Here is an 11563-nt window from a genome sequence, read left to right on the forward strand (position 1 = left end):
TCTTTTCAAAGGAAACTGAAATTAAGGCTTAATTTATGAGTCCTATCAAGAGAAGTAGAAATGCATCCTCATTAAATAGAAACTATGGTATATACTTATAAGCACAAAGAATAATTTTATTTTTCACAACACAAAGTGATATTACAAACTTTACATAAAGACCTTGATCAGATGTTTTACTGTCCTGTGGATGAGTTCTCACACACACTGTTCTCTGTCCACAAACAGGTCATACATTGAGATGAATATCTGGGACACTGTTCAATCTGTCTTTGTATCCTAGAAACACCTGGAGACAGCACAGCACTCCAAAGCACAAAAAGTAACTGAGGTGCAAGTCCACTCAAATTTTTGGAGAGAAGAATTTAATCTTTCTTTACAACCTATCCAATTATATTATCTGTAGTAACTAGAAAAAAGAAAGTATCTATTTAGCATAGGCTGTAAATACAGAGTCCGTGGCAACCAATATTTGGTTCCATCCTTAAATTAAAGAGTAAAAAATTTATTTTTGCTCCTCCACCCCTTTATTGTTTTTTGAATGAAATGCATTAAAAATGGCATAGAGACAGTATGTGTTTGCAAAGTATTTTAAAAATAATAGTTTTCCCTCCATTTTAGTCATGTGATAAACTAGTCCTCTCTTACTATTAGAAGATATGCATATTTCAGCTGTGGAATAGGGATGAGGAATGAAGGAGGCAGATTTACTTTGAGCTGTAATTTCAAAGAATTCTAAAGCATACCATTAGAATATAACAAGCATATAAACTGGTTTTATATTGAAGGCATAAAAGTTCTGAGTTTAACATAAAATTGTATTTCAGTGAGATCTACTGGAGTTCCATTCAACACAGAAAATTTCTAGATAGATTCTATATCAATGGATGCACACGTGCTTTGTCAAAAGCGTATCATCAGGCCACTCCAGCATACAGGTAAGTAAATTTGAAATCTAGTAAGTGGAGCACCATCATATGAAGAGATTATTCTGATAAATATAAGTAGCTGACAGAAGCCTTTCAGTGGTTTCTGGTTTGATGCATATATATGTCTTCCTTCTCTTTAAGTAATGTATGTTAAACATCCGTATTATTTTCCTTACTGAACAGGTGATTTTTTTTCCTGAAATAAAAGTGTTCATATCAGTATGCTGCACACAACTGAAAATGCTGGTTTACTATGCTCTCTACAAGTTCTACACCTACCGTCTTCATCCACATCCACTCAAAAAATATCGGAAATGCACAGCAATACATCACTGTCTTATATACTCTGTCAATGTGCCATTGCATATTTAGAAGTAAATATTGACCAGTTCAATTTATTAATCTTCTGAGGAAGAATTTTCATCATTAACTGATTTGATACTGTCCCAAATAATTAACTGTCAATAAAATTGACAGGTGGACCACTTGGTGGGTAAGGAATTGGTTGCATGGTCACACTCAATGAGTTTGGTTTGGTCAATAGATTGGTATGTGGGGTGGAGACATTTGAGGAGTGGTACCTTCAGCAGTCTGTACTGGGACGACTACAATTTAGCATCTTTGTTAGAAGCATGGAGAGTGGGATTTAGTGCATACTCAGCAAGTTTGTGGATGACATAAAGTTGAGTGATGTGGTTGATATTGTAGAGGAAAGTGATCCATCCAGAGGGACTTAGACAGGCTTGAGAAGTGGGCCTGTGAGAACCTCATAAAGTTCTTCAGAGCAAAACATAAGGTCCTGTACCTGAGTCAGAGTAATCCCAAACATGGATACAGGCTAGGTCATGGGTGGATAGACAGCAGCCCTGCAAAGATTTGCTTGGGGGTACCAGTGGATAAGAAACTGAATATGACACAGCAATGTGCACCTGCAGCCCAGAAAGCCAACCATATCCTGTGCTGTATGACCAGCAGATCGAGAGAGGTGGTTCTGCCTCTCTGCTCTGCTCTCATGACACTGCACCTGCAGTACTGCATCCTGCTGTGGGGCCTCCAACATAAAAGACGTGGACCTGCTTGAATGGATCCAAAGAAGGGCCACACAGATGATCAGGGGTTTGAAGCACCTTTCCTGTGAGGACAGGATGGAAGAATTGGAGTTGTTTAGCATGGAAAAGGGATGACTCTATGGATTCCATTAGGAAAGATAGTGAGGCTTTATCAGGTAGTGAGGTGATAGAATGAGGGGGAATGACTAAACTGAAAGATGGTGCTTTTAGATTAGATATTAGGAAAACATTCTTCACTATGAGAGTGGTGAGGCACTGGAAGAGGTTGCCCAGAGAAGCTGTGGATGCCCCATCCCTGGAAATTGTTCAAGGACAGGTTGGATGGGGTTTTGAGCAGCGTGGTCTAGTGAAATGCATCCCTATTCACAGGTGTTTAGTTAATCTTCTAATTCCTTTCCAGCCCAGACCAGTCTATGAGTCATTCTATGATTTCCCAAGACAGATTTACATATCATCAGAGAATGGATTCCATTATCCTTGGAGAGAATCTAACAGCAAAATTTTTATTAGTATGTTACACTATCCAAAAATCATAGGACAATGCACACTGAACTGCAATGTCAGTAAGGGAAAAGAGTGTTTTAAGAAATTATTTTTGCCCTTCAGGGAAGATAACATACAGTATTTTCTATATAGTATCTGTCTAGATAATTGAAATAAATTGACACTATATATTATATTTCAGTGTAATTCAACACATCAAACAAAGTAGACTTGGCTCAAAATGTTCATTTCTAGAGTGCCTAAAAGGGACAGTTACAACTTTTCTGCCAAACCGATTTATGCTGTGCTCAAATACTAACAAATTTCAAATGACAGCATAAGCTTAAAAATTTCAAATTAAAACACTGTATGCATTACTTCTAAAGTGATTTATCAAGCAACTGATTGTGACTGACTGCATTTTCTTTTCCTTTTTTTTTTTGTTTCCTTGATTATCCTCTTATAAGTTTTCTGCAGATGTGCTTTGCGCCAAAAGTGTGAACAGTAATTACAGTAAAGTTTTCTATAAACATAATTTCAGAAGCTATCAGAGAAATAATTTTGATATATTCATAGCATTTCAAATACATTTAGGTCATCATACTAGCATAGCTAGCGAAAAAAAGAGTGGTTTTGGAAATCAAATACAAATTTAGACATTACTGCTCATTATCTGCCAGAACAAAAGTATTACAGTAATAGTATATGGAAACACTTGAGATGTGTCAATTCACTGTATTTTTATAGACTAATAGGACATACTTTCCATGGAACTGTATATAGTGCTTAGTGTTATGAATTTTCACTTGGAGGAGGTGCAAGGTTCACGTCCACTAAGGTTACGGGTTCTTATAAAAGTAGCCAAGAATGCTTTCCTCACCCCTGCTTCTTCCATCAATAACTGTATAAATCTAACAACTTCCTAACATCTTTCTCTCCTACCTATATGAAGTTTGGAGTGAAACTGTATATACTTTCTCAAACAGTAAGAGAGAGGTCATGCCCTGTCCCTTATTCATTGTCAGTATGTACTTCAACAGAGGCTGTACAAGGCATGGCAGTAACAAGATATTGTTTCATAAACCATTGTTGAGTGCTGGGAAGAGATGTCAAGTCATTTTTCCATGAAAATTTAATGTCCTATTGCTATGGCAACAGAAATTCAGGTATAAACATATTAGCTGTTTTAAAAAAATGTGAGTTTTAGGCATTCTAGAATTGGATAGTCGTCAATACTGTCTTTTGATGCCATTATTACTAAAAAAGGGCATTAGAAGGCCTTTCATTTAATAAGCAACAGTTCTGGTGGCAAAGCTAACTGCCTTCCTGATCTTTCTTTTTCATATGAAGAGGAATTTGCTTTCAATCCTTTAAGCATTTCTCCACTACTTTGACTACAGATACAAGATAAATGGGTATATGATTATATTTACAGAATATAAATTACTTCGGGTCACACAGTCACATCTTCTATAAGGAGGTATGCTGTTTGTAGAGAAGGTTATTGTTGGTTCTATTATGTGACCATAAAATGCTGATTTTTTCATACAGTTAAGAGCCTGTGGTACTAAAAGCCTTTGATAACTTACAGTTGGCTTGTGAAAAACAACAAGCAAAAAAAAGCTTGACAGATTTGTTTCACTGAACTAGGAAGTCACTTTCATTTGATCTCTTCAGGAAAGAAATAACTCTTTCAGACCCCACAGAAAAGAAAGGTGGGTTTAGGAGGGGCAGATCCTGTTTGACCAACCTGATCTCCTTTTATGATCAGGTGACCCACCTGGTGGATGAAGGAAAGGCTGTGGATGTGTCTATCTGGACTTCAACAAAGCCTTTGACACTGTCTCCCATAATATACTCCTGGAAAAGCTGCAGCCCATGGCTTGGACAGGGGCACTCTGTGCTGGGTCAGGAACTGGCTGGAGGGCCGGGCCCAGAGAGTGCTGGTGAACGGGGCTGCATCCAGTTGGTGGCCAGTCACCAGTGGTGTTCCCCAGGGATCAGTGCTGGGCCTAGTCCTGTTTAACATCTTTATCGATGATTTAGATGAGGGGATTGAGTCCATCATCAGCACATTTGCAGATGACACCAAGTTGCGAGGGAGTGTCGACCTGCTGGAAGGCAGGAGGGCTCTGCAGAGGGATCTGGATAGACTGGAGAGATGGGCTGATTCCAATGGGATGAAGTTCAACAAGGCCAAGTGCCGGGTCCTGCACTTTGGCCACAACAACCCCCTGCAGCGCTACAGGCTGGGCACAGAGTGGCTGGAGAGCAGGCAGGCAGAAAGGGACCTGGGGGTGCTGATCGACAGGAGGCTGAACATGAGCCAGCAGTGTGCCCAGGTGGCCAAGAAGGCCAATGGCATCCTGGCCTGCATCAAGAACGGTGTGGCCAGCAGGAGCAGGGAAGTGATCCTTCCCCTGTACTCTGTGCTGGTGAGGCCACACCTTGAGTATTGTGTTCAGCTCTGGGCCCCTCAGTTCAGGAAGGACATTGAGGTGCTGGAGCAGGTCCAGAGAAGAGCAACGAGGCTGGTGAAGGGACTTGAGCACAAGTCCTATGAGGAGAGGCTGAGAGAGCTGGGGTTGTTTAGTCTGGAGAAGAGAAGGCTTAGAGGTGACCTCATCACTCTCTTCAACTACCTGAAGGGAGGTTATAGCCAGGTGGGGGTTGGTCTCTTCTCCCAGGCAACCAACAATAGGACAAGAAGGCATGGTCTTAAGCTCTGTCAGGGGAGGTTTAGGTTAGATATTAGAAAGAAGTTCTTTCCAGAGAGAGTGATCAGGCATTGGAATGGCCTGCCCAGGTGGTGGATTCACTATCCCTGGAGGTTTTTAAAAAGAGATTGGATGTGACCCTTAGTGCCATGATATAGTAACTGGAGTTGGATCAGGGGTTGGACTCGATGATCTTGGAGGTCTTTTCCAACCCAATCTATTCTACGACTCTATGATTCTATGATCATATTTTACCAATAAAACTTGCTGTGTAAGAATATCCAAGGCTTCCCTAAAAAAATACCAGCTACCTATATGCTAATTGCACAATGACATTTTATCACGTTTGGATGAATTGCTGTGGCAAATGAGGATTCCCAGTGAAAATAACTCTCTGGTACTGAGTTTACTTTTTATAAGATTTGGAGGCAAAAAAAAAAAAAATGTCCTGCAAGCCCAGGCATTTAAAAATCTGGTTTCCATTAAAATATTGGTGCCTTATCTCTGGATCATTAATCACTCCATCTAGTCCATCAACCCATCACCAATGTGGTGCAAGTAAAGAGGAAATGTTTCTGCGGGATTCTTAGTTTATTACAGCCTTAGTAAATTGCTGTGTTTGAGTGATGAAGCTATGACATCACTCATGCTGAATATCTAACTTCTCACCTATGAAGCAGAGATTAAATCAATTCAGTATATTATTTTGAGGATATATACCTAATCTCTGGGAAAACATACCATGTATCTCTACATCACACAGTTTTCTTTGAAAAAATTTATATAAAAAAAGATAGTTAGATGCATTAAATTACCTAACTATTGAAAATATCATCTAATTTTATTAAATAACTAATTCCATAGAATGTGAAATAATAGAAAATCACAGAATAGCTTTTAAATATAAAGTTGTACAGTTCTGCAAAGTAATAACCAGTGCTACAAATCGTGAATAAGTATGCAAATCCTGAATAGATATTGTGGCATAAGTCATCATCATCTCATGAGCAGGCTTTGCATCTCATTCTAAACCTCATCTGGCACCTTACTGTAATGTAGGACTCTAGTTTTTTTCAGTTGGTTGTCTTCTTCTGTGATTCACAAGAATCACTGAAATGAATCAGGTAATTTATCAGGTGTGCAGAGAATTTTCCAGCCTCTTTCCTGGTCTCCAGACTACTCCTTTCTTGCATCATAGTTTCTCAGTGTTATGACTCCTTCACTCTCACACCCTTTGCCCCAGAATTGCTCATTAGCAAACTCCTCAAGAAAACTCTAAACAAACCAGGTGTAATTGACACCTGCACATCCAGACTAACAATTTTAGTCCTTCCTAAACCACTTTTGGGGAATGTCAGATAGGATAAACCACTCCTCTGGGCCCAGTACAAGGGAAATGACTTTCTATCATATTTGCCATTTTCCGTCTTTTCAGCACATATCTTGAGCCAGAACTTTCCTATCTTTGAGTAGAGAAATTTGGATGCTCCCCAAAGCTGACCTAGCAACTTCAGTAATTCAATAAACATCAAGTGCATTCAGGAATTCAAATTTTGCTGGATGGTCCCTATTAGACACAAATCCCACAGACATTATCAGAAGACTTTGTTTTAAAATTGCTACTGTGAAACATATTGCATACACTGAACTGGATCCTCTTTTAAAAGGTCAAGCCTGCTTTGGCAAAACTGAAGTTTATCTGCCAAACCATATGTGATTGTTTTCTGTAAAACACCTGTTGAAGTGTAAAACAAAATGACATTATCTAGGATAATCCCTGTCAGCTCTTCCAGACTTTCTGTGTATTTCACATCAGAAACAAACAAACAAACCCCCATCACAAACAAGCAAATAAAAAAACCCAAAACAAAACACCAGCATGAAAAAAATCTGAACAAGACAAAAACAAAGAAAAAACCCAAACACCTACAAGCACTACCACCAATAAATATTGCTAAAAATTCTTTTAAAAGGTCTATTTGTGAAACACAGTGTGAATCTTGAATATTGATTGTGGATCTTGAATATTGATATTGAATTTCATCACATAATGAAAAGATCCTTTGAAAAATCATGGACTGAAGAAAAGAAAGCTTTAGCTGAATATTTTCAATAGAATTTCAAATATAGAATAAACCAGGCAAATTAAGGTGGTGAAATCTTAATACCTCTTCATGACTGGTTAAGAAGACTCAGTTTTAAACAACTACACTCACTTGAAATTACAATACGCAACATTTTCTAGTGGATACAGAAGTTAAATATTCTCTGCACAGATCCAAAATTAATTGTATCCTGGTACTGAAGTCAAGCTACCTAAGCTTGCATGTTCTGCTAATGACATGGACTCTTAGTAATCTCTGCAGAACTTAAAACTATCAAAAAAGACTGAGCACACAGATTTGATACTGGCAAAATTACTTTTTGTTTAAGATAACTAAAACCCTGAACTCAACACCACATTTTTTAAGCAATGTCCTAGGATTTTTTTCAAAGCCAAAAAGTCAGCCTTATTTCTAATAGCAGCATTTCATGAGCTAAACTCCAGTTCCTCATAATTCTACAACAAACCTGACTGTATTTGCTACTTTTCTTTTCTATAGCTGGGATGAAAATTAAGAAATGGAACTGTAGCTAATAAAGGTTTTGCTATTGTATTTGCTTTTTTCAAATACAGAAATTAAATTAGTGATGAATATGATATATGAAAGTCAAGGTTCTGACAGTAAGGCAGAATTAAAAATTACTGAAGATTAATTTAAATGGGATTTCCTGCCATTCTCTCATGAATATATGAAATAAAACAAAATAAGAGTGATTTAGATTGAAAAGGTAATGAGATATCATAGTCTTACAAAAATCAACATTCTCAGAGGGTTGAAAACATTCTAAAAAAGTTTGACTAATTAATTTTTTTAATAATTTTTATTCACTTTATTCACTTGGATCATTTAAATTAACTATAACTGTAACACGTAGATCATTAAAATTGTTTCAATAGGATCAACATCTTTAGTAGTTTCAATATTCTCTGTGGCATTAATGCCACTTTTGAAAAGCTATGTCTGAAAAAAAATCAGAAGCATTTTCTTTGATTCAGAAGAAAATAGTATGTGTATCAAATTATATCAAATATGAGTAGTATGATTAGAGCAGTTGTCACTAAAAAGGTTAAATGAGTGAAATTTCAGAAATTAGATATTCTTACTTTTTATTATAATAGTTATCTGACAGTTATAATAAATTTAAAATATCATTGCACCTTAATTTTTAAAATAACAATGTCAAAGCCTTTTTTTTTTTCCTGGATGCCAGTGTATATAGAGTTGCGCTTCAGATATAGAACCAAAACCAAATGAGGGTAAGGTAAACAGTTACATATGCCCTAAGTACTTACTGTGTTTTGAGTTACTACAAACCATGAAGGGAAAAGTAAAAGACAAAAGCCCCACTATTTGTCAAAGCTGTGGCCCTAATCATTAAACATTATAATTTTTTTTTAAGAGTTCATGGACCTTGAAAGCACTGACAGAATAATATCTATCACCTTCATTTCTAATTTTACAATTACATTTAAACTGCCCTTGACTATTCTGGTATCCCCAAAACAGTATTAATCAGTAGTTAAGACCAGTCATTTCACAACTCTTCTTAATTAATTTAATTACAAGACACGTGATTAGGTTAGGAAACTACTTTTTCTTCTTGAAAATTGTGGTCTGACTGGCTCTTTTTTAATTTGCTTAACAAACATTTTACTTATGGTGGACTTGAAATCAGACAGAATAATGTATAGCAGAGACAGTAGCAGATATTCTGTGAGACTGCTGGCATACTCAAAATCTCATTTTTAATCTGCAGCTTGAGGCAGTTTCTTTCTAAAACTTACAGATCTGTACTAGGAAATAAATCCTGGACAGTGACACACAATTTTTTCCTTTAGTCTTTAAATGTTAAATTGATAGAATCATGGAATAGCTCAGGATAGAAGAGACCTCTGGTGGTCATCTAGTCTGATTCCCTCCTTGCAGCAGGGTAAACCAAACCAGGCGGCTCAGGCTCTCTCAAATCAAATAGTGAGGAGATATTCTTACATCTCAACCAATGATACAGTGTGAGAGACTGGATTGGTGTATCACTAGATTGCTTAATTATTGTGTCAGATCTACCATCTTGATTGCCTGTGTGTCAAGGGAGGGACCACAGTCAGGCCTGCAGCCTCATGGCAGTGTCGGGAGGCACATGGTCTGCAGCCATGGTGCACACAGTGGCCCAGAGTGCACATGGAAGTATGGGGAATCATGTGGCTGGGCTGTCAATCAAGGAGGGTCCCTCTGGCAGCCCCTCCATGCTCCTGGAGCCCCTACAGTACCCTTCACTTCGGCTAGGGGGACAGTGAGTGGTCAGTGGACCAGATGTCCCACCTGAGAGGGGTGGCCACGATAGAATCCATGTAAACACAGGGCCACAGGGTTCCATCTTGTCTTGCCTTCTCTCCTGGGATCTGACACCTTGTGACCTCTTGGTGATAACTATTTTTCTGTCTCTTTCTTCTCTCTTTTCTTCCTCTACTCTTTTCTTCGTCTTGTGGGTAACTTAAAACTGATCAGTTGTATTTCACTAAGCTAGTGGTTGCTGATTGCTGGGTACCTTTTTGTAATGCTTCTCCTCATCTGTTTGCTCTCCTGTAAAACCTTTCACCAAATTCACCTATTCTCTCACTAAATTAAAAGAAGTTATCTAGGTAAGTTATCTGTAGTATGTTTTTCTTCTATTCAAGGAAACAAAGAACTAAGACTGCAAAATTTTTGCATGGGTAAACTCTTGGGAGTCTAAATATAAGTAAACTGCTCAGCCAAGTGTGTGGCTTTGGGACCACTGTTTTACATGTAGATTCCACAACCTCCCTAAGTACCATCCCTATGTTTCTCCACTATATAGCTTTTGTGGTTTAGGAATTGTACTCCCCAATTCAGCGCACCCACCGAGACTCTCTCAAACCACGCTGCTGCCACTCTTTCACTCCCCCTTACTCTCTGCCATCCCACCACAGCAGGATGGAGTTGAGAACTGGAGGCAGAAGAAGTGAAGATCCCAGGCTGAAATAAGAACAATTTACTGGAAATATCAATGAGATAAGAAAACCAACAGTAACAGCAAAACTATTAATACCAAAATTATATGAAAGAGAGAGTGATTCATGTGCAAAAATGTTCACCACGGACTGAGAGACAGAGACCCTTTTTCTTGGAAGCCAGAGAGTCCCTTACCCCTACCCCTGCAACGGTGTGAGGTGGTATAGTATAACCTCCTAGCCATGCTCACATAGATCCAAGCTCAGTTCCCCCACAGCTCCTGAAAAAAAAAAAGTCTGCCCTGGTCAGAACCAGGACAATCACAAGTTTTTTCTCTATACCTAGTCAGAACTTTCTTCTTGCATCTTGTGACCCTTTCTATTGGCCTTTTGCTGTATATATGTAAGAGACTGGCTGTGTCTTCTTTGTACTTTAGTGTCGTGAAGACCAAAATAATATCTTTCCAAAACCTTCTCTTACCCAGGAACTAAGTTCCTTCAGCCTTTGTTAGTTCACCCTGTGCTTCATCCCCATTCCAGTTTTGTAACACTTGACTGGACTTAGAAAAGTACATCCATGTATTTTTTGGCCTGGGGAGCCCAGAACTGAATACAGGTAGACCCTCACATATTCTGAATAACGGATATAATTTCCCTAATAATCCTGGCTAATGTAGCCCAGGAGGTGGAGGGTTAATTTGCCACAAAGGTGCAGTGCTGGTTCCTGTTTAGTTTTTTTTAACCAGGACACTCAGAATTTTCTCTGTCAGGCTTTATTCCAGCTGATGAACTCCACATCTGTACTGGAGGGCATTTATTAATCTACAGGTGCACAACTTGGCATTTCCCTTTGTTAATTTCACAAGTAATCTGCTTGCCAGTTTCTCCAGCTTTTCCACACTCCTATAAATGCTTATTCAATCCTGCTTTCCAACATGTTAACCATCCTCCAGATTGGTGTTGACATCATATTTGATGTTGACCACAAACTTGCTTAGAGTGCAGTATGTGTCATCACAGATGTTACACAAAACATTGAACAATACTTACAGTACTCTATCCACTCTAGATTTCAACAATTTGATTATAAGAGGTCACTTATAAAATAAGACCTTATGCCGAAGGTCTCACATGTAAATGAGATCCAGTTCTTTCTCTCCTTTTTAACACCCAAACTAGTGATCTCATCCCAGAAGGCAATGGGTTCAGACAGTCATAATTTGTCCTTGGTAAATCCCTACCAGCTTCTTCCCCTTGTCTTTGACGTCTTCAAAATTTTTTTCAGGAGGA

The 11563-nt window shown here is 38.4% G+C and overlaps 1 protein-coding gene across 43 annotated transcripts in view; it reads right to left on the reverse strand.

Moving 5' to 3' along the window:
- Window positions 1–11563, reverse strand: part of PTPRD (protein tyrosine phosphatase, receptor type D) — a 1139994-nt gene that overhangs the window by 1030050 nt on the left and 98381 nt on the right. The window lies entirely within an intron of this gene.

This window comes from Empidonax traillii, unplaced genomic scaffold, assembly GCF_003031625.1.
Source record: "Empidonax traillii isolate 1590-97213 ecotype Southwest subspecies unplaced genomic scaffold, ASM303162v1 scaffold83:size2986645, whole genome shotgun sequence".
NCBI lineage: Eukaryota > Metazoa > Chordata > Aves > Passeriformes > Tyrannidae > Empidonax > Empidonax traillii.